Source organism: Ochotona princeps, chromosome 10, assembly GCF_030435755.1.
Source record: "Ochotona princeps isolate mOchPri1 chromosome 10, mOchPri1.hap1, whole genome shotgun sequence".
NCBI lineage: Eukaryota > Metazoa > Chordata > Mammalia > Lagomorpha > Ochotonidae > Ochotona > Ochotona princeps.
The window spans coordinates 31068080-31091593 of record NC_080841.1 but is presented as its reverse complement, the minus strand read 5'-3'; the positions used below and the strand labels follow the sequence as shown (position 1 = coordinate 31091593).

General features: G+C 51.7%; 1 protein-coding gene across 1 annotated transcript in view; it reads right to left on the bottom strand.

Annotated features, from left to right (window-relative positions):
• The window catches only part of CNIH3 (cornichon family AMPA receptor auxiliary protein 3), a 90368-nt gene that overhangs the window by 65569 nt on the left and 1285 nt on the right, over positions 1-23514 (bottom strand). The window lies entirely within an intron of this gene.

Below are 23514 nucleotides of genomic sequence, written 5' to 3'. Positions count from 1 at the left end.
ATTAGGTCTCTATTGTAGTATTCATTTCCAATAGCCACTGTAATAAATTAACACAAATTTAGTGACTTAGTGCAGATGGGTGCTCAACAAATATGAATACAATTAAACACAACTGCTTTCCCTAGACTATACTGCACAGGGCCGCAAATAGCCTGCACACTGCCAAGGGCAAGAGATGATCTGATTTATGAATTAAACATGTTCCGTCCCTCTCTTCTGCATCTCCCCACTGCTTCCTGCCCTCTGGCCATCTCAGTCCTTGTTAACTCCTTCAGGGAAAGGTGGCCAGGGAAAAAGCATGCATGACAACATACATGCCCCTACGCAAGGGCTTGGGGTTGAAAACGTCCAGATTTGGGGTGTGCCTCTCTTTAGATTTCCAGACTACAGGAGATAAACACATCCACTGGTCACCAACACAGATCCTTGCAGAGCACACCTGCCATAGCCCAAACTGAGCCAGGGCCTAAACCTGCCCACCTGCCACAGCTTGGAAACAGGCCCAGGAGCAGCATGGAGATCCTGCCCTCTGCATGCCAGGGGAGCTGTGCACCCTTCCCACAGAGCAGCTGGGGACCTCCCATGCTCCCACGCTCAGGGTTGGCGGTGTTGGCAGTCTGTGTCAGGACCTCCATCCTAGTCTCACACCTTCCACAGACAACCCAGCACAGCACTGCTGGCAGCACAAGGGCAAAGGAGACAGAATCAAATCTTGCTGTCCCTTCTTTTTGGATCACCCGTCCAGCTCACCACCTGCTGGGGCTCCACAGCAGCAGCAAACACTGACCAGACACTAAACCAGGCAAGCCCAAGAACTTCAACAGTAGGGAAGGGCGAGGAAGGCAGAGGGGATGGGCATGAGAGAAAATAAAGAATACATTCAACAAGATGGGAGAAGCAGAAGGTAAACACAGAGGGGCATGCATTTGGTCTAGCCAATGAGGCTCCTCCATTCTATACGGGTGTGCCTAGGTTCTAGGCTCAGATCCACCCCGCATTCCTTCTCCTATTGATGTAGCTGTGATGGCTCAAGAGTAAGGGTCCGTCCCGGCCACCCACCTAGGAGATCCAAACTGAGTTCTCAGTTCTTGGCTTTGACCTGGTTCATGTCCAACTGTTGCAGGAATTTAAGGCAATGAACCCAGTAGATGGAAGAACTGTCTCTACCTTTGCCTTTGCCTGCCTTTCACATAAATAATTTTTTCCCCACAAAGCAGACATGCAGCTTTTCCTTAGTGAAGAATTACTGTATTCCCACCTGCATATTGCTGCATCTTTAAAGTTAATACAGAAGCAGCCGGGCCCTCAATGAGAAAGCCAGCAGAGTTTTACAGTGGTCCCTGCTGCTAAGGCAGTCTCCACTCTCCCATGAGCCCCCTTCCTCCAGGACCCAAGATGCTCCACTGTCCCTCTTCAGCCGCTGTCAGCACCGGCTCTGTTAAAAGCACAGAAGCCATTGCTCTCCTCCTGCACCCCCAGCTCAGATACACATGCAGCTGGCTGCCGATGCACCTATCATTTAGGTAAGTTTTCAGGCTGCTCGCCAAACTTCTGCAGGTTTCTAAGGAGCTCTTTGAACTTGAAAGCGTCCTGTTGCTGTGCAAAACCTAGCCCTCTAGTGGCAACAGGTGAGCATTACAAATCGGTAAAGGAAAACAACCTACAGAATACAATACCCAGCAGTCAGTACTTTGCCACCCACCTGGGCAGCCAGCACAAAGGTAACCGACAGTGGATGAGGACCACGTGAGTACATGTCGCTGGAATGGCCTTATCCTCCCCAAAATTACACACACACACACACACACTGGGGTGCGCTGGGCCGCTGGCTGCAATCAGCAGTCAGATGTCACCAAGTCATCCCAGCTCTCTGCCATGCATGGTCTGTCTCCTTAGCTACCACCCTGAAAGTGAGACACCCATGGAGATACTGACGGTCTCTTCCACATACTCAACGGCCAAGCCTGTCCCAAGTAAGCAGGCCTCGCCAGGAACTGCAGCAACAGCTAAAGAGGAGGTAGGCTCAAGCCCTGCACTCAGGGAGCTTTCAGTCCTAAGGTCCCCAAGGTCACCCGGCCTTGACCACAATTCTGACCCAATGAAAAATTCACCAGGGCTGCTGCCAAAGCCTACAGCTCCATTTCTGGATACACTGGGGTTGGCCTGTCGGCTCTACGCTCACTCCCCGGGTGCCTAGTGCAGAGGCTCCCTGACTTCCTCGACTTCCAAATCCACCCCACCCCATTCTTGCTGCCTCAGCTTGCTCAGCCTCCTGCCTGGTTCGCTCCAGCAGAACTGACTGGCCTTCAAAGCCCAATGTGGGGCCAGTGAAGCTATTTTGAACATCTTGCTGCATCTAGCCGTTTTCTTGCATATAGCTGGGGCTCCATGAAGACATGCTGGAACCAAAAAATGAAGGCGTTGTAGGTAAAGCATAGTGTTGACACACTGTGGAGCTGGCTTTCCCTGCATGCCCCTGCGCCCCCCAAGCAGGCCCGGCTCACCTCCTTCCTCCATGTCCAGGGCCCAGGATTCCAGATAGGGAAGGTATTTGGGCACTGAGACCAGCTAGGCATGCACCTGACTAGAGAAAGATGAAAGAGAAATCAAAGCACACACACACACACACTCCTCTGCCACCTACAGGCCACAGAAGGCCCACAGAGGCCATGTCCAGGCTGCCAGGCCTCAGCTGGTGATCACAGGTGGAAGTGTGAGATCTGTAGGAGGCCCACACTTTAGGGGCACACCTTAGGGACGCCCTAGCACATCTCCCCACAGGGCTTTCCCTGGAGCATGTGTAACATGCAGCACCACCAGCTCGCCACGGCCCCACTTTTCTTTCTGCCCAACTCATCGACTTCTTTCCTCACAGAGTCAGGCTCTCTATCCCAAGAGAAGGACCACTCATCCTTGTATTATCTTCTATTAGAGCTCCTCTGATCTACAGGCAATTCTAAGGCCAGGATGAATTATAAATGTCAAATTCTGTAGAAAACATAAGAACCTCAAGGGACAGCGGAATGTCATTACCAGATAAAGCCACTGCCTGCAGTGCCGGCATCCCATATGGATGCCAATTTAATCCAGCTCCCTGTTATTGCACCTGGGAAGTCCCTGGAGGATGGCCCAAGTGCTTGCGAGCCTACACCCTCCTAAGAGACCCAGAAAAGCCTCCTGTCTCCTGCCTTTGGCCTGGCACAGCCTTAGTCACTGCAGCCATTTGGGGAGTGAACCAATGGATGGAAGAGCTCTTTGGAACTCCTTCAAATCAATTATCTTTCAAAATAAAACAAGATAAAAATCTCTACCAAAAGAGCATGGAGTTGGAGGCAGTAACCAGAAAGGGCTATTCCAGAGGTGGAGAACTGTGGTGGCAAGGAGACCTGCTCAGGGTATAAACTCTGCAATCACCTACAATCTGTGCCTTGTTTTGTCACTAACTAGTGATGGAAGCCAGGACCTAGGAGCACCAGGAAAAGTTTGGGTGTGGAAACAAGCCATCATCCTTTCCTAAGACAGGGCCGCTAAGGAAGCAGAGCGTGACAAAATGTAGCAAAGGATAGGGTTGGGGGAGCATCCCACATCCTTCAGGCAGCTGTCCCTCCTTCAAGAAGGGCCCCAGTGTTTCAAAGGGTGCTTGGGGCCCAGCTGGAGCAGCCTGGGCAGAAGCTCTGCTGGTGGCTTCTGTGTTCTTAGCACCACATTTACCTGCATATCATGACAGTCATCAGCCTTTACTGTGACACAGTAAAACCTGGCCCTCAGAGAAGCACCTGTGGGGATGTGCACCCTTCTCGGTAGGGCTCCTCTCCAGGCAGGGGTTTCCTGTGAAGGCTGCCCGTCTCCAGCCTGCAGGCAGGGCTGGGGCCAAAGACCTGTCCATACTCCTGGCCCCCTGAGAATCTCCCTACAGGGTCTGCCCACTCCAGCAACCGCCACCTGGACAGGTGGTCTAGCCTCCTCAAGGCTGAGTGGGAAGGGAGCCCAGCGCAGTTCCCAGCCCCAGCAGACAAGCTCGTCCTGGGAAGCTTCCCACAAAGTGTTCTTCCTCCCTTCATCATGTGAGCCTTTTCTTCCCTCTGTATTTCAGGCAGAAAATCCGAGTTAACTTCAACTCCACTCAAAGTCAGGACTCCTATCTCAGAAATATCACGCATGGAAAATGCCACATGCTTCACTTTCGTCTCTTTGTCCGTTTTGGAACCACAGAGGCTGCCAGTCAATTGGGCTCTCCTCTGCAGGGCAAATGCTGCAGTTGGCACTGGCAGCCAGGGAGCCAGCCCCCAAGGACAGCAGCTGGTCATCTGAGCAACAAGACCCCAGCTGCCACACGGTGACAAGCAGACCACGACCCTGATTCAGGGGCAATGAGTCAGTCACTGGGACAAAGGGAGTGCAGGCTGGCTTCCTGCTGGTCTACAAAGGTCTCCTAAAGGCAAGCCAGGGGCCTGAAAAGCTTCCCAGGCAGAGAGGAGGTGACCCCTCTGAGTGGGCAGTGGAAGAGATGGCTACCCAGAGAGAGGCAAGCAGGTACAGCAGGGGTGGCTCAGGGCAGCACCCAGGGGTGCACTCAGTTCCAACTCTGAATTGGGCTTGCATGTGTGAAGGCTCCTTGCTCACAGGTCAAGAACATTCTCTCCAGGACAGATAGCGCCAAGGCTAGAAGGCCAATGTCCCTACCCAGCTCATCCTGAAACTCCACCGCCATGGTGAGTGAAGAGGGGGGTCGTGTGCAGGGAAGGGACTGAGGTTTGGGGGCTGTGCCTTGGGACTAGAGGGGCCAGCAGAGGCCCCTGACGTCCTTCCGTCTGTCATACCACATGAGGACACTCGGATGGCACCACCTCTGAAGAAGGAACCTTCCTGGACATGGAATCCAGCAGCACCTTGACCTTAGCTGAACTTCCAACACTATCACTGATAAACTATTCAATCTCAGGTGTTTTGTTAATGCAGCACACACTGACACAGACAGAGAGATGAAGTGAGCAGAGGCTAATGTTCATACAACCCTCTGGTTCACATCTTCTCTAGGGTCAGCAACATGTCCAACATGGGGAGCAGCCTGAATAGATGTGTACCCCATTCCTTAATTCACCCAACACCTTTCTCTGCAACCCATCTGCAGAACCACCAATTACATAATCTGATGACCAGGCACAGAGGAAGCACGAATACTTAACATGCACAGCTTTATGCTAATATAAAACACATCAGGTTTGCCGGATTAAAAAAAAGCAGCAGCAGCCCAGATGTATGGAAGGAACACGGGTAGTTTCCCTCTGGGCTTTGCCCTAAATGGACTGTGTGGCCTCATCCAAGCCGCCTCACCCCTCTAGGCTCCAGGGGCCTCATCTCCAAGACAGAACCACACACCATCTCAGGTCCCTGTATTCAATGGGATTCCAGGACTAGATGACCATCTGACTCTACTCCTTCTGTGCAAGCTGAAGCAAAAGAAAACAAAGCGGCAAGCCGTGAACTAAGCCCCCCCAACCCCATCCCGTGAGCAGAGATGTGGCGTATGCAACGATGAAACAGCCACAGCCGCTGCTGGCTGAGCCCCTGGTCCACACCTCTGATGACCTTGGGTCTTGGTTTACTGAACTGTTGCTCTGTTATTCCCAAACAAAACATTCTACCTGGTGTTTTGAAATAAGAAATGAAAACATCCAAAGGAACAGAGGGATTAAGGAGTACTTCCTGGGGGCTGGGGCCATGGTACAGCACACTAAGCCGCGGCCTATGATGCTGGCATCCCACATGAATACGGGGACAAGACCCAGATGCTCTACCCCTGCTCCCAGCCTGGGAAAGCAGCAATGGACAACCCAAGTGCTTGGCCCCTACACCCACAGGGGAGACCTGGACAGAGTTCCAGGCTCCTGCTTTTAGCCTGGCCCAGCTCCAGTCACTACAGCTGGGGCCACTGGGAGAGCAGAAGAACTGACACTCCATCTCTCTCCCTATCTCTGTTTCTCTCTCCTTTTCAAATGAATAAAAACATCTTTTTTTTTTTTTAATGTAGCAGCAGGTGCTGGAGGGAAGGTCTGTGGCCTAGTGAAGCCCCTGTTAGGAGGTCTGCATCCCATGCTTGCTTACCTGACTCGGGGTCCTGCTTCCAGCTTCCTCCAAGGCAGAGTCTAGGAGGCTACAGCAATGGCTCGAGTGCCTGCTAACCGCCTGGAGACCTGACTGAATTCATGACTCCTGGCCTTGGCCTACTCCATCCCCAGTGATCTGGGGAGTAAACTAGCAGATGGGAGATTGACCTACCAAATTTTTTTAAAAGTAGCTCCTGGCAACAACCAACCATTTACTGTGGTCCAGGCTGGGCAGTCATGGCCACAGCTGCTGGATGGCCCAGTGGGGTGTGCTACAGTCAACATCCACAGCCAAACCTCCAACGCGTCCTGGTTCAGGCCTCTACAGTTCCTTCTCCTCCCTATAGCGCAGCACAGTGCACTTTCTGAACCAGACCTGCTGTTCCTCCAGTTACTTCTCTCTTGGCTTTAACAATCTCGCCACAGCAGCCCTTACTGGGCTTCATGACAGCAACGTTGAATGGTACGAAGGAGCTCATTTTAACGGCAGTGCCAGCCGGCACGCAGCACAGCTCTGGGCCATAACATCACCTCTCCCCCAGGGGGGACAACTGACACTGCCTCCCATTTACAGAGCAAAAGAACTTACTCGGGACCACAGCACAAGTTGCCAACTTTGCTAATTGTACGAGTGGCTCCAGGCGGCAACACAGCGGGATGCATATTAAGTGGCACAGACAGGACTTGGCAGGGGGAGGGGTGGGCATCTCTTATGCCTGGCTCTGAGGCAGGCAGCGAATGGGAGGCAAACACATCAGCAGTCGGGGAGAGGTGTGGGCATGGGGGAGAGAAGAAATAGAGGGAAAGGAAATGTTGGGGTTTGCTTTATTATTTATGTTCAAGATTTCAGAATCAAACTGGCCAAGAAACCTTTCTCTTCTCCTGGATCCATCACAGCTGCTCCTTCCTCCTGGGTGAGTGCGTGCTTTGCAAAAGCATCATCCTGGGACTCTGTGGGGTCCACGGGCGAAGCAGGCAAGATACACATCAGGAGAGCATGCCCACTGCCTCCAGGACCACCGCAGGTGTTCATAATGAGAAGGTGGAGCTGGTTCTCGGGGCTGCGGGCATCGCTGCCCCGTGGGGGATCCCATTCAGCCCATCTGCCCTGCCAGACACAGCCCCACCACTCCTCATCAAGCTGGGAATGACGATGAATAGGTTCTCTGCCTGTAGCCGCCCTGCCATGGGCTTACATAGCCAAGGGTCTGCAGCATTGGGAAGTTGACCTTGGCCTTGCAGAAAATCTTGCCTTCTCCAAAGGTGAGGTAACAGACTAAAAACTCAAGCTTATCTTGCCAGTGTAGACCCTGAAAGGCAGCAAAGATGGGGATGATGATGATGATAATAATAATAATAATATCCCCACCGGCCACAGAGGAGATCTATACTGAGTTTTTAAGTTCAGCATGGCCCCACCTGGGCTGTCGTGGGCATCTGGGGAGTGAATCAGCAGATAGGAGATACCTGTCTCTGCCTTCCCCAGGTCTTTGCCTCTCAGGCTAATAAATACATTAAACAAAATTTTTTTAAATGTTAAACCAAGCAGTCCAGGCAGCAACTGACTGGCATTTTTTGTTCATCCACATCCAGGTACCATCTGGGCACCAGTCTCATGTCCTCTACAGCGTGCTCTCGCACCTTTAGGGACAATGTTGGGTAACCCAGAGGCCTGCCCTTCCACCAGCAAGGTGCCAGGAGGCCTGTAGTGCCTGCAACCCTCAGCCAACAGTGGCATCAGCCCTCACTCAGCCCAGAGACTGCCTTCTTAGGAAGGATTCCCAAACAGCAGTCTGCACCGAGATTCTGTTTACAGACTTCTCCCCTGTGAGTGCCCTAACTCCCTTTCTGTCACATATGGGCCAGAGGTAACATCTAGGTGCCTTAACTGACACATTCCCTGACACTGAATACCTGGGAGGCCATGGGAAGCAAAGCCACGCCAGGGGACCCAGGCGAGGAGTGAGCTGTGGGAGAACCAGGCAGGATCTGAGCGTGCCCATCGTCCAGCTCCTGCCCTTCACGCCCCTCGGCTTTGTCTGAAGCCACAAGAAGCTGGCCAGAGAGCACCACTCGGCAGCAGCACCAGACCTGCTAGCCTCCAGGCCCCTTCCACTGTGTGGGAGGAAAACAGATTTCGTGAAGCCCAAACACAGTTTCCTCCAGCCGGCATTCCACTCATTTCCCTATTGCTTTCCAGAGAAATCACTCCGAGGGAAATCACAGCCTGCTCACAGTGCAGCAACCTAAAGATCCACCACATCCTCTGGTTCGATTCCTGGCTCAGGATGAAAATGCCACCTGCCCCAATACCTGCCCCACACCCCCCATCTCAGTGGTTGCTACAACTCCATTCTCAGCATCCTCTCCTGCTGCAGCCTCATGAACACCAGCCGGATGACCTGCCTGCTCGGGTCACAGGACCGTGGAGAGCCGGCTGAGGATCTCAGGCCGGTCCCAGGGGGCTTGTTGTAGCATAATGCAGCCCATCACATTTCCCAAGTTTGCCAGAGCAAAGACAGAGCAGGGAAACAAGTAGGGCAGCTAACAGTTCAGTGTGGAATGCAGGACCTCTCGGCACACTTGTGTTCTTTGTTGATCTGCCCACAGTTGCCACAAGGCCTTGCATGAGCAGCTCCACACCTCTGCGTGGGATCGTACACACCTATGGATAGCTTTGGGATAGCTCCTTCAGGAGCCACCACCCTCATCTGACTGCTGGCCCCCACTTCCCCTCCCTGTCCCGTATCCTGGCCCCAGACCGCCGAGCTCCTACTGTCTAATCTTTGCATTCCAGGGGCCTGGCTAATCCTTCGGGTATTTCTGTACCTACAACCAGTGAATGCAGTTGCTAACTCATTGTCTTAATAATATTCACAGAGCACTTTTTTTTAATCCAAGAAACAAACGTCTCTGTTATATAGGGGGACCATCTGGGCTGCCACTGCTAGCTGGCTATGTTGCCATCAACTCTTTTTTTAGAGTTCATGAATCAGTTTCCAATAAGGGGAAAAAAAAAAAAAACAAGAAGTTAGTGCCAAGACTGTTTTCCTCCCCTGCACTTTTCCCAGCAGGAGAACTATGTCCTGCAGTCAAAATGGTCCATTTAAAACCAAAACAGAAATGCCACCCAAGATCAGTGCTCTGCAACCATCAGCCCACAGCTCCAGACACTGGCTCCTGCCACCAATGAGCAGGTGGGAGGTGGCATCACCTTCCCAGTCCATGAAATGACCCACCCGCTGGGCCAAGTGCTAGTGGGCTGCTTCCAACTGACCTCATCTGCAGAGGGGAAGAAATCAAAGGAGGTCAGAGGCAACAGAAAAAGGAGGAGAGCGGCAAGAGAACCAGAAAAAAAGAGTAGCTAAGCCTGGAAGTCCCTAGCAACAGGGATGGCCACAAGCACAGCCAGCCGGCCCACAGTACCTGCTAGGCAGTGGCAGACAACTCAATTCCAGGGTTCTGGGACTGGCCAGAGGACAACGTGACAACTGGAAGCCAGAAATGAGGATGCATGGGAAAGATGATGGATGGAACCAGGAGAACTTCCATGTGGGGACTCCCAGGGGTCTGGCTGGGAGTCAGACCCATGACCTGAGCACACACCTAGGGTCCTCAAAGACCATGTAAAGGGTCAGAGGTTACCACTCCATCCTGACCAGACAGCTGTCTCAAAAGCCCGTGTTGGGTCTAGTCACATTTATGTGCAGGCCATGCAACAAGGCTGGGAGCCCTGGACCCCAAACCAAGCAGAGAGGCCAGCAATGGTACAGTCCACGTGTGGGATGAACTGCTCCCGCTGAGGCATGGATCCCCAACCGTGTACACTGCAAAAGGACACACAAGTAATTCCTTACCTGCTCCCCGCACATGCCCTGGGAGCAGGGAGACAGCAGAGTCTACCTATAATGGGATTACCAGGGAGAAGTGGGATTTGCACAGCTGTGGACTTCTTTGTGGGAAAAAAAGAACAACCTTTTATTACTCCAAGCAGCCTAAATAAATGAGAAAATGAGAAGTCGTGGGGTATGGGTAATGGCGCAGTGGGTGAAGCCCCCACATGCAGGACCACTATCCTACATCTGAGTACCAGTCTGGGTCTCAGCTCCTCCACTTCCAACCAGCTTCCGCTAACAGCAGCAGGGGATGGTTCAAGGACTTGGGCTCCTGCCACACATATGTGAGAGACAGGTGGAGTTCTGGGTTTCTGTCTCTGGCCTGACCCATCCCTGGATACCGTGGACATTTGGGGAACGAACCAGCTGACAGAGCACTTACCTGTGCACTCATTCTTTCCTCCTCCCCATTTCCTCCCTTTGTGTGTCTGTGTGTCATCCTGCCTTTCAAGCACGTGAAAAAAAAAGGAAAGAAAATTAAGTCATCCTCCAAACTGTCTCCCAGTGAGCTGACAACCTGTCTCATTTCCATGCCCCCAGCAGTTGCCAGCTTTGAGGCAAAACGGAAGTGAGAGCCTGCTCTCCTTTGCAGCCCAAGTGAGACTGCTGATCTACCCCCTTCCCCACCATGGCAGGTTCCACAGAAATGCTAGGTCTTTGCACTGATTTGTAAGCAGAAAAACAAATAAGATTTTCACAAAAACGAGAACTTTATTTTAGTAAGACTCCCTTTGGCTGTGAATGGCAGGTGCATTTCTCAGTTCTCAACTACTCAAAACATTCTCAGCCCTAAAATCACGGGAAACACTACTCCACTCTTCCTGACAAAATCTCCTGGAAGAAGGATCTGTGGTCCCAAGGCAACTCCCTGCAAAGCCCAAAGCTGTCTACAGTAAGATGTGTCGAAGGGCCATTTACAACTTCCAAAAATTATTGCTTCATGATAAGATCTGATTGAAGACTTTATAACTTGGGGGCCGGTATCGTGGCATCTGCAATGCTGCCATCCCATCAGGATGCCAGATTGTGACCTGGTGGTTCCACTTCTGATCCAAAGCCCTGCTATTAGCCTTGGAAAAGCAGCAGAGAATGACCCTAATGCTTGGGTCCCTGCCACCCACATGGGAGACCTGGAGGAAGTTCCTGGCTCCTGGCTTCAGCCAGGCTGAAGCCCAGCCGCAGTTGTTGCAGCTATCCGAGGAGTAAACCACGGGATGGAACTCTCTCTCTCTCATTCTCTCTATAATTCTCTCAAAAAAATAAAATCTTTGTAAAAATAATATATTCTTAGGCCCGGCGCTGTGGCCTAGCAGCTAAAGTCCTCGCCTTGAACGCCCAGGGATCCCACATGGGTGCCAGTTGTAACCCCAGCAGCCCTGTTTCCCATCCAGCTCCCTGCTTGTGGCCTGGGAAAGCAGTTGAGCATGGTCCAAAGCCTAGCGACCCTGCACCCGTGTGAGAGATCTGGAAGAGGTTCCTGGCTCCTGGCTTCGGATTGGCACAGCTCCAGCCATTGCGGTCACTTGGTGAGTGAATCATCGGACAGAAGATCTTTCTGTCTCTCCTCCTCTCTGCATATCTGACTTGGCAATAAAAAATAAATTCATCTTTAAAAATGTATTATTATTGGAAAGGTAGAGAAGAGGAGACAGAGAGGAAGATCTTCCGCCCATTTGTTCACTCCCCAAAGCCAGGAGCTTCTTCTAGGTCTCCCACATGGGCAAAGGGTCCCAAGACTTTGGGCCATCCTTCACTGCTTTCTCAGGCTGTAAACATGAAGCTGGATGAGAAGTGGAGCAGTTAGGACACGAACCAGCACCCATAAGGGATCTTGGCACTTGCAAGGTAAGGATTTAACCACTCAGCCATTGCGCCAAGCCCCTAAAATATTTTTCTTTAAAAAAAAAAAGACTTCTTGAATGGGCATTTAGTAAAGCAGTTGAGACAATACTTGGCATACCCACATTCCATATCAGAGTTCCTGGGTTCAAGTCTCCACTTGGCTCCTGGTTACAGCATCCCTGTCAGAATGCACCCTAGAAAGGCAGCAGTAGGGATGGATCAAGTGTCTGTGTCCCAGGCAGCCACAGAGGAGAACTGGACTCAGTTTTGAGCTCCTGACTTCAGCAGCCTGGCCCAACCCAGCCAGTGAGGGCATTTGGGGAGTGAAACAATGTGTCTCCCTCAGACAATCAGAAATATTTTTTAAGAATTTTTCTAATTGTCCTATTCACTTAAAATACTTGACAATCTCAAATAATAGAGTAAAACAGACCCATACCCTTAAACCAAGTCAACCCTAAAAGTCCATAGCACTGCTACTGGCTCAATCCTAGAAAATAAGCCCAGAGGCGGCCACCGCCAGGGGCAGAGGGCCAGGAAGACACAGGAAGCTGGCACAGCCAAGATACAGAACTGGCAGATCTCCCTGATAAGACTGGAGGAGCTGCAAAACTGCTCCCACACGCTGCTTCTGCACATCTACAGAGAAACCTGTAAGGACTCAACGGAGGAACGTTCACACCGAGAGTCACGGCATTACTCACACCAGGCAAAAATGGAAGCAGTCCAAGTGCCCGCATGGAGAATGAAAGGCCAAACAGAAGGCAGTGCGTAAATATCTCCAATGGGCTATCACTCAACCTTACAAAGGAAATCTGAATACAATATGGATAAACCACGAGAACATTATGCTAAGTAAAACTACCCATACACAGGACAAATACTTTATGATTCCACTTACATGAGGTGTGGAATCAAATTCATAGAGACACATAGGCCAGTGGGAGGAAGGAATGAGAATCACTGTTAATGAGTTTCCGCTTGGGAAGACGAAAATGTTCTGGAGGTGGACTATGGCATGTTCACGCCTCGACATGTGAATATGTTTAACGCCACTGAATTGTACTTAAAAATGGCTAGCAATAGTAAACACCATGTTCTGCATATTTCACCATAATAGAAAGAAGTAAACTTTAAAAAAAAGTTACAGAAACAGTGTAGTGGTATGGCTAATAAAGCTTGCAATGCTGGCAGGCTTATGTTCCAGCTGCTCCACTTCTGATCCAGCTCCCTGCTAATGGCCTGGGAAAGCAGCACAGCATGGTCCAAGTGGTTGGCCACCAACATGGGTGACCCAGATGAAGCTCCTGACTCCCAGCTCTGACCTGACCATTGGGACCATCTGGGAAGTGAACTGGTACATGGAAGGTCTCTGTCTCTCCCTCTCTCAAATAAATATATCTTTTATATATTTATATATACACATACACACACACATAGAGAGAGAAAGAGGTAAAAATAAAAAATGATAGCACCAACAGTGAAAACTGGAGAGCTAGGTGGGAGCGCTCTGTCTCCTCGGCAGTTAGAGAACATAGGGGAGTATTGGGTGGCAGCAGGATAGTACGAGATGAAAGAAATGCCAGGTTAGCTGACAGACACCCAGTTCACATTGGCACACACTGAGCAGGCACTTGGGTCTGTGTGAGGTGAACACACGGCCCCTCCTGTCTCTGCTCCCACACGCAGCAGAGGCCTTAACAAGTTGTCAGCCAGGGTCATTTCACCACTCTTGTAAGACCTTGGTGCCAAGAGTCGGGTGGTGTTGGAAAGGTGTGTTCCCAGATCCCCCAGTACCAGCAGCAAGCGTTTGCAGAAAGAAGCCATTCCCTCCAATGGGCACTTCCTAGGTATACAGGCCTCTGATGATCTCCTGAGACAGGTACTGTCCTGCACAGCCTCCTCAGTACATAGTCACAGAGTGGAAGACAGGAGAAGCTCTCAGGCCCCAGAGGCCAGCCTGGACGTGCACATCCAGCGGGACAAATTGCCAAGCACTGTTCCCATAGCCGGCCACCACTGTCCCAGAGGCTATGATCTCCCCTATTCTTCAAAAGGACCAGGCCTGCAAGCTTCCTGACTTTCTAGCCTGAAGGGGCTCACTCATTCCATGCTCCGAACAATAACCACCAGCCACGAGTCCCATACTCAGCAATTGTCCTGCTCTGTGCATGCATAAAGAGGACCTCAAGAATCCCACCCCCTTCAGCTTCTGCCTCCCTGAATGCCCCACACACAATACATGTGCCAGTCTGAACTCAGGGTGGTGTGTGAAGGGCAACAGGCCATCGCAGAGTCATATCCCAGACAGGGTGGGACAGGCAGCAGCTAAGGAGTGCCACGGGCTTAGATGCAAGCCAGAAGGAGTCTTTCCTACAAGGGCCAGGACAAGACAGCAGCAGACAGTTCATAGGGAGGGAGGCAGATGCCATCAGGTGATCAAGCAGTGATAAGCCACTGAGGGGCTGGAACATCAACTCACAGTCCTTTTATCCCACGAGATTCTAACCTTAGAATCAACCCCAAGCCTTGTGTAAGGTCTCCCAACACCAGTGGCACACAAAGACCAGTGGTCCCATTAGAGCTGAACAACCTCGTCTCTATTTAGGTACCATCTTGCGCATTTCATATTTCAGCTTTATTTTAGCACATGTAAGACTGTTTCATGTTTGCCTCTCTTTCTAAACCAAATTAAAAACATTTGCCTGTCTCATCATTAAGTTCTGGATCGCTATTCAGAGGCCAACTCAGGATTTAGCTGTGCACTTGGAGATTTTTGTGGTCTGTATGGAGTTCACCAGATTTCAGGTGCCATACAGGAGTGCACATAAGGAGGGAGAAGGGTGTCACAGCGTAGTGAGTTAAGCTGCCACCTGCAATGCCAGCATTCCACATCAGAACACAGGATCAAGACCCAGCTACTGTGGACCTAAGCCAGTTCCGGGTTAACTGCCATGAAGATGGCCTAAGTATGTGGGTGCCTGCCACCCAGTGGGAGACCTGGATGCAGCACATGGGTCCTGCCCTCTACCTGGCTCAGTCCCAGCTGCTGCCAGCATTTAGGGAGTGAACCAGTGCATGAAAGGTCTCTGTCACTCCGTTTTAGAATAAATAAATAACTTTTTAAAAACTTATTCTATTTGAAAGACAAAGAGAAAATATTTTCCATCTACTAGTCCATTCTCCAAATGGCTACAACAGACAGGGATAGGCCAAGCCAAATCAAGGAGCTTCATCCAGCCATCCAGTTCTCCTGCATGGGTGGCAGAATCTTGAGCACTTAGGCCATCTGCTGCTACTTTGCCAGGTATATTAGCTGGGAGCTGGATTGGAAATGCAACAACTGAGACTTGAACTGACACCCACATGGGATGCTAGCATTGCAGGTCACAACTTAACCTACTGCACCACAATGCCAGTCCCAGCAGACCACTTTTTAAAAAGTGCAGAGTTGGGCAGAACGCGCCATGGCTCAGTAGGCTAATCCTCCACTGTTAAGTACCACCATCCCATATGGGTACCAGTTTGTGTCCCAAGTGCTCCACTTCCCATCCAGCTGCCTGGAAAAGCAGGAGAAGATGGTCCAAGTCCTTGGGACCCTGCATCCACGTGGGAGACTCAGAAGTTCTTGGTTCCTGGTTCCTGGCTCTCAATCAGCTCCACTCTGGCTGTTGTGGCTATTTTGGGAGTGAACTAGCAGATGAAAGGTCTTTTCCCCTTTCTCTCTGTAAATCTGCCCTTCCAATAAAAATAAAATGAATCTTTTAGTAAAAAGTATAGAAAAGGGCGAGCATTACAGTGTAGTGGGTAGTGAGTGCCTGGCATGATAGCATCCCATATGATCACAAGTTCGAGTCCCAGATGCTCCACTTCTGATCCAGCTCCCTGCTAATGTGTTTAGGAAAGCAGCAGAGGAAGCCCAAATCATTAGGCCCTTGTGAGAGACCGAAGAGAAGCCACTTGGCTCCTGGCTTCAGTCAGGCCCAGCCCTAGCCATTGTAGTCACTTGGGGAGTGAACCAGTGGATGGATAATTTCTCTACATGTCTCCAGCTATACCTTTCAAATAAATAGTTTTTTAAAAAGTAAATAAGTGCAGGGCCTGGCACAGTAGCCTAGGGCTACAGTACTTGCCTTGCACGCACCAGGATCCCTTATGGGCGCCAGTTCTAATCTCAGTGGCCCCGCTTCCCATCCAGCTCCCTGCTTGTAGCCTGGGAAGGCAGTCGAGGAAAGCCTAAAGCTTTGGGACCCTGCACCCACGTGGGAGACCCAGAAAAGGCTCCTGGCTCCTGGCTTTGGATCAGCTTAGCTCTGGCCACTGTGCCTGCTGGGGAGTGAAACAGCAGAAAGATCTTCCTCTGTCTCTTCTCTCTGTAGATCTGACTTTCCAATGAAAATAACTAAATCTTGAAAAATTTAATAAAAATTTAAAAATAAGTAAGTGCAGAGGAGACAGACAACCATGGTAAGACACAGACTCTCTGGGTAGAACGAGCCCGGTCAGTCATCAGCTGTACACTGCAGAGCTGAGTCTGCGGCTCGTAAGCATGATCAGTGGGCACAGCAGGACTAAACCCGGGCCTCTGGTCTCTTTCCCTGTGGCCCTTCATCTGTGAGGGGTAACTCATCACAAGCAACCTGCTTGGTAAGCCCCTCAGGCTGGAACTTAGCTGGTGAGACCTATCACAGGACGCCTGTTAACACTGCACATTCCTGCCTCACTTAAGCCATGGAGGGACCATCTGCACCTGGCTGCCAGCAGATGGGAAAGAGGGTTATGTCACCCTCATGTGAAATCAAACACTGGTGCTGGGAGAAGGCAGTGGGGCCATGGACTCGCAGCAGACTCAAGCCTTGTGATGCTGGAAAGGCCAGAGACTTATCCCCACTGCCCCCCACCCGTGCTAGTCCCGACATACCCTGTGCTCTCAGACATGCCCTCAAGTTCTCAGGCTGCAGACACAGATAGATCCTGACATAGCTCTTGTTCTTTGCTGCCAGTTGTTCAGCCCCTCTGCCCAGCACAGTTTCTGTCCCATCTTGCCTTTCCCCGCCCTGCCCTGCCCTGCCCTGCCCGGCGACTCTGGGTTGGAGCTGGCGAGCCTGCGTGCCTGGCCCTCCACCAGCCCCCAGAAGCCATGAAGCTACACAGCTGACAAGCATTGCAATGTCTCCTGTGACACCTCCCTAGGGAAGAGGAGGGGTCTGGCTCCCCAAAGAATGACCCAGATCCTGACTTGATGTGTTCTGTGGCCACTGACCTGAGATTACAGTGCCAGCCCTGCATTGGGCACCAAGGAAAGTGGCAGCTACTCCAGGAGCTGACAGTTTAGACACAAAGTCTAAAACACCACCACATGGCACAGCAGCCGTGGGACTTAGATGGGGGTTGCAGGCAATGGGCGGGGCTTCCAGAGGGCCCAGGCAGCCAGCCAGCCAGTCAGCCAGGTGGACAGTAGAGAGGATGGACAGCATGCCCACACAGACACTGGACAAAGAACTGTCAAGGCCATAAACAGGAGCATGTGGCAAAGTTGGGCATGAAGTCACCTGTCAGGGCATGAGGCTAAAAGCCTTATCCATGCACGAGTCCCTGTCAGATGGGGACAGGTAAATGAATGCAGAGGAAGAACCCACTGAGGGGGTGTGGAGGAGGAAGAATCATGGAAGGAGCGGTGAGCAACCCAGGGCAGGGTTCCAGGAGCCAAGCCTAAAGAGAACCCCAGAGAGAAGAGCAGGAAGAAGGTAAGGCACACAGAGGACAAGACAAACACTAACGGGTACCCAGAGGTGGTCCAGGAGGCTGCTGGTGCTGTGCCAAGCATGGGAGCACAAGGCACAGACCAAGCGACATGAATGTCTTGTTCAACCAAGTAACACTGGCAGTCCCAGGAGGTGGCTACAGGGGTTTTCTATGTGTCTGAGGTTAAGACCAGAGAGCCAAGGGAGGGGCATCTCCGCAGCATTGGGAGAACAAGGCGCTTATTTCTATCCAGAGGCTCCTCCAGGTGAGTGCAGGGGCTGAAGACCCAGGCAAGTGGAGGAAGTGATGGGGCAATGTCCCCAAGGAGGACACAAAGAGAGACCCTGCTACTTTTGAGTCCAGAAAACAGAATTCACAGGAGTCGAATCAGGAGCGCTAGGAGGAGATCCGCACTGCAGTGTAGCAGGTAAAGCCACAGGAAAGGCATGAAACCCTGAAGCGAGCACACGCTGCAAGAGAAAGTCACAGTCAACAAGGCCAGCAGAGAGGGCAATTGGTGCAGCAGGGGCATAGGCATCCCCTATCAGGGGGCTTGGCTCCTCTGCTTCTAACCCAGCTTCCTGCTGGAGCATCAGGGAGGGCAGCAGCTGAGGACTCAGGTGTCCCTGCGACTCACGTGGGAGACTTAGAAGCTGAGCTCTGGGCTGCTGGCTTCAGCCTGGCCCAGTCTTCCCAATTGCAGGTACTTGCACAGTGAACCAACTGATGGAAGATACCTTTCTCTCTCTCTCATTTTTAAATGAAATGAAAAAAAATACATAAAAGCTGGAAAAAAAAATTGAGGACTAGCATCATGGGCAGCCCAGGGCAGGGAGAAAGGGGGCAGGGCGGAGAGCAAGAGGCAGCAGGGGCAGGTCCAGGATGCAGCTGGGAGGAAGGAGCCACTGGAGCACAAGTCAGACAACCAATAGCACCTACAGCCAGGTTGACAGCAGGTGGACAATGACCAGGTGCCAAGTTCTCCAAGGATCCCCAGAAGAGCATCCCACAGGAGGCCAATGACAGTGACCAGAAAGGGTGACAAGGACACCACCTGGACAGCACAAGGAGAGGAAGATGAGGCAACAGAGGCATCTGTTTGCAGATTTCCAGAGGGGAAGGCCCAGAACCACGTGGAAGACAAGAGACCAGCAGCAATGGGCCTGGAGTAGAGCTCAATGGAGACAGCAGACTGCCACATTCAGCAAGAAACTCAGTCCAGAAGGGCTCCAGAATCTGGCACGGGCCTCACAGCCGCTCTTGGCCCTAAATGTTCATTCCACAGTTCCAAGTTCAAGAAAAGTCTCTTTAATGTTTCTGTGCCACCCCACCCCACTGCCCTGCAGTCCCAATGTGTCTCAGGCAGCCTCTAAATTTTGCACCCCTCTCTCCTCTCACTCAACACCACGGGGCTAGGAATACAGCAATAACGGAAGCTGTCTTTATTGGCTCAGCTGTGGGAAGTGGTCAGGCGGTGTCTCCATATAAGCCAGGGCCTGGAGGCTAGAGCTCACGCAGCATGACGCCCCCAGATGCAACCACCCTGTCTCCCCTGGCTGCCCCTCTGCAGGTCGACTCCAGCATCACCAAGAAGGGCCACGAGGCCCATAGCAATGGCCACTGCTTGTGGCAATCCATTTCCAAGGTAGCCACATGCCAGGGTACAAGGAAAAAGGCAAAGTGCCTAGGGAGTAGCCTCTGAGAGGCAGGCAGAGGCCAAATCCTGAAGGAGCCAGTGCATTGGCCAGAAACGTAGCCAGTCAAAAGGGCCCATGAACACAGTCCACACCTGCTCAGTGAGCACCTGCAAGACACAGGTGCCTGTTCTAGAGCAACCACAGTGACCACATCTCCTTCCAGTACAGCTGTGAGGCAGCGGAGGGCTGTGGGTCTGAGAGGGAGCTGGGCAGGCTGGAGCGGCAGACATCACACACCAGCAAGGCAGACACCAGAGAGGCAAAGGGAGTGCCTTGCACCAAACAGAGGCAAAGAGCTGGTCAAGAGCTCAGCACCCTCAGATGAGCAGGTCAAGGGAGAATCTTGACAAAACAGGTTAGGGTCAGCCCCGACCCCAGCACACAAGTCCATTTGTGTTGTTGTGGCTCCTGTTTCCAGGAACACAATTTGAGGAACCAAGTCTGAGACCAGCAGGAGCTAGCTGAATGGCTCAACAGCAGACTCTGTCCGCCCAGCAAAACTACCTTTCAACAAACATGCCCTTGGATTTCCTCTGTGAGGATCCCTGAAAAAGCCATGAAAGCAAAGGAACTTCCAGAAGAGGCGAACACCAGCTCCTTCCACGGGATATTGCACAGTTTTACTTCATTGTAAGAACTCGCAGTGACTCCAGATATCAGAACCTTAAAAGCTAACAGACTGAAATAACTAGTACTAAATCTGATCTCCCCCCCCCAAGAGCAGATACAGCTGCACTGGTCAAAACAAGCCAGCCTGCAGGCCAGCCCCACAGTGCCAGGGCCAAGCAGCTTCCATGGGTGAACACAGGTCATCTGCCCCTGGCTGCAAACAGACGAGGCCCCGCAGAGCATTTTCCTCCTCCTAGACATCCTCAGGCAATTTTTAAAAACATGAAGGATGTCCCATCCTTTCTGGACAGAATGTGAGTGCTGATTTTCTTTCATTCTGAATCACTGTCTTTTCCAAATCTTTCTGGCCATAAAGCTGTATTGGTTCATAAGCAAAAAAAAACCCAATTGATGAAAATAAAACATTTCACTTTTTATTATAACTCCAATCAAAAAGCCCAACCAGAAATATTTCATTTGCACAAAGATACTTTGGGAAGGGAAGGCTGAACGGCTATTGCAAAACCCAAAGGCAGTGATGGCAGTCAGGAGAAAGAGGGTTTGGGCATAAAAAGTCACACAGACCCAGCTCCAATCCCAGCTCCAACCTCAGGCAGGTTTCACAGCCTCTCAGATCCAGAGTTTTCTCGTCTGTATAAGGTGAGGATGGCTGGACTGTCTGGTAAATAAGAGGCCTGATGCCTCAAGGTGTACAAAACCATGGAAGAAAAAAATAGCCTTCTTCCAAAAGTGACAGGCTTACTCAAAGATGATAATTGATGTATAGTAAGTGGATAAACTGAAATACTGTCCTGACAAAAGAAATGCAACTTATTAAAAAAAAAAAAAGGCTTAAAAGGAATGTGCTTCCGGCTGACCACATCTGTCCCTGCCCCCAGGCATCTGGTAAGAATGGGGCTAACAGCTGGAGCACCCGCAGCAGGTCCTCTACAAAGCACCTAGAATACAGACTGTGCACTGTAAACACAGAACACAGGGGCTCTTGGTACACCCCTCCTCAGCTGGACTAGGCATGGTAGAAGTAAGGAAAGTCATCTTCCTCTCTCGCAGCCTCCACACTGCCTTGGAGCAGGGGTTCCAACCAATGGTAAGAGCCCACCTCATTTTTGCAGGGTCAGCATGTGGTAAGCCATCAATCAAGAAAAACCTAAGAGATCAATAAATACATGAGAAATTTACAGAGCTCCAGAGAGGTGGAAGGAAAAGACTGGGAAAGAACTACCTGGGGCCCAGAGTAGTAACCTAGTCACTAAAGTCCTTGCCTTGCAGGCACCAGGATCCCATATGGGTGCCAGTTTGTGTCTCAGCAGCCCCCTGCTTCCCATCCAGCTCCCTGCCTGTGGCTTGGTAAAGCAGATGAGGATGGCCCAAAGCCTTGGGACCCTGTACCCACTTGGGAGACCCAGAAGAAGCTCCTGGCTCCTGGCTTCAGATCAGCTCAGCTCTGGCCATTGCGGCCACTTGGGGAGTGAATCAGCGGACAGAAGATCTTGTTCTCTGTCTCTCCTCCTCTCTGTATATTTGCCTTTCCAATATAAATAGACAAATCTTAAAAAGAAAAAAAAAAAAGAAAGAAAGAAAAGAAAAACCTGCCTGAGACTTGGGCATTGTGTTTCAGAGTGAAATTCAAGGGGTACACACTGCCTTCATCATCAGAGGCAGGAATCTTGCAAGTCCACTCTAACCTGGACAGAAACAGGGAATTAACTGCATCCAGCTACCTCTCCTTGGCAGCCTGCACCTGTCACCCAACACAGGAGATTACCTGATTGTCATTCAAATCTCTCTTCCTCAACCCCCGCTGTGCAAACCACCCACTTAATTAACCTGTTCTTGAATTATTTATTATCATCCCCTGAGTGAGAGGCATTCATGCTTGCAGTTTACCTACCATTCCTAGGGCTTGGCTCAGAGAACTCCCCTACAGACCCGGATGGAGGGAAGCCTCTTGTACCTGCCACCCCTGTGGCCCACAGACACAGAAAGACAGCAAATGTTGACCCATTTTTGACCCAAGGAGCCATAAGCCTTTCAAAGCAGCCCAAGTTCCTCTAAGCCTGGGCCAGCACGGGCCTACTGCACTGGCTGGGCATGACCTTGTCCATACCCGCCTTTCCATTCTCAATTCAGTAGCTTCCTTTTCCCTTAACATCTGCTAACACTGCCAAAGCTCATCGGGTAGACCCAGCATTTGGGGACAGAGGAGGAGAGGATACAAAATCCCATCACCAGCAGCCAGCCAGTAGGACTGGGTTTTGTTAACTACCCCTCCGCCCCCCCACACACACACCTTGCTTCTGTATCTGATTTCTTCCCACTCACCCTTCACAGGTCTGCACTTTCTCAGACATGGAATGAAGCTTCAGCTCACAAGCGCAGTCTCTCCCCTTCCTGAGGTCCCAGGGTCAGGAGCCTCCCTCCTCCCTGACATGACCTAGAACTGGGCTCTGGGTTCTAGTATATTCATTCATTCATTCATTCATTCTCTCTCTCTCTCTCCCACTTCAACTCATGCAAAAAGCACAGGCACACTGCCACCCTGCAATCTTCTCGGAGGGCCAGCTCCCTAGAAGTGCAAGGGTGCTGTCAGAGGCTGCCCAGAACCGCCCTCCAGAAGTATCTCAGTCCTTCTCTGACCCTGGATTTGTAGGGTCTCCAGCAAGGCTGCAAATAAAGGGAAGCCAACAAGTGATGCTCCTGCTAAAGCCCCTGACCTTGGCCATTCTTCCTGACAAACCTGGAAGAACCAGGAGAAAGCTGTCCTGAGAGTGCAGTGGCCTTGCTGGACACTGCTGATTCCAGGCCAGCAGTACCAAGGCCTCAGTGCTGCTGCTGCAATGGCCCCTCCTCCTCCTCTTCTTCCTCCTTCTCTTCCTCTTTGCAGCTGTTCTCTCATCCTAGCCACATCTAAAGAACCAGGCCCCTCCACTGCCCATAACTTGGCCAGTGTGGCCCCAGGGAGGGTAGCAGGCAGTTTGTGCAGCTTGGGGGCTGCTGGGAACCTGCAAGGACTCCTTGACTGCCCCCCTGCATGGAATCCTCAGGAGCTGTGTGGCTGCGACCCCAACGGGGCAGAAGGGTCACTCCGAGGGTCTGGGGGACTTCCACGTTCTTCGGATTCCTGTCCCTCCACTGCAACCCCAGGACCCTACTTCCCCCCTCCTCCCCTCCCTGCACCCGCCTCTCCCTCCTTCCTCTCAGAAGGAGATCCCGTCGCGTTTCCGCTGTGCCTCCAATGATGTCTAAACGCAGCCCACCACAAACGCTGACATTTTCCACGTTGAGTTGTTATAGTTACTTGACTAATTGCCGGGCCGACCGCGGCGCTTCTTGGCCTCCCGCCCGCAGCAGATAAGTGGGCGGGGGACTCAGGGAGGGAGATGTCCGGGGAGGCCCGGGACGCTGGGCAGGCCCTGGAGATGGTGTCCTGTGCTGGGTACCAGCCGCTACTCCACCTCCAGCCGGAAGGTGAGGGCGCGCCCGGCGGTCGTGGAACTGGAGATGCGGCCAGCAGTCTCCCCTGGCCCGGAATCAGGGAGCCGCGAGGATCTGCGCCAAGCAGGTGTGCGTGGCCAGCAACTCAGGGCGCGCCCACGC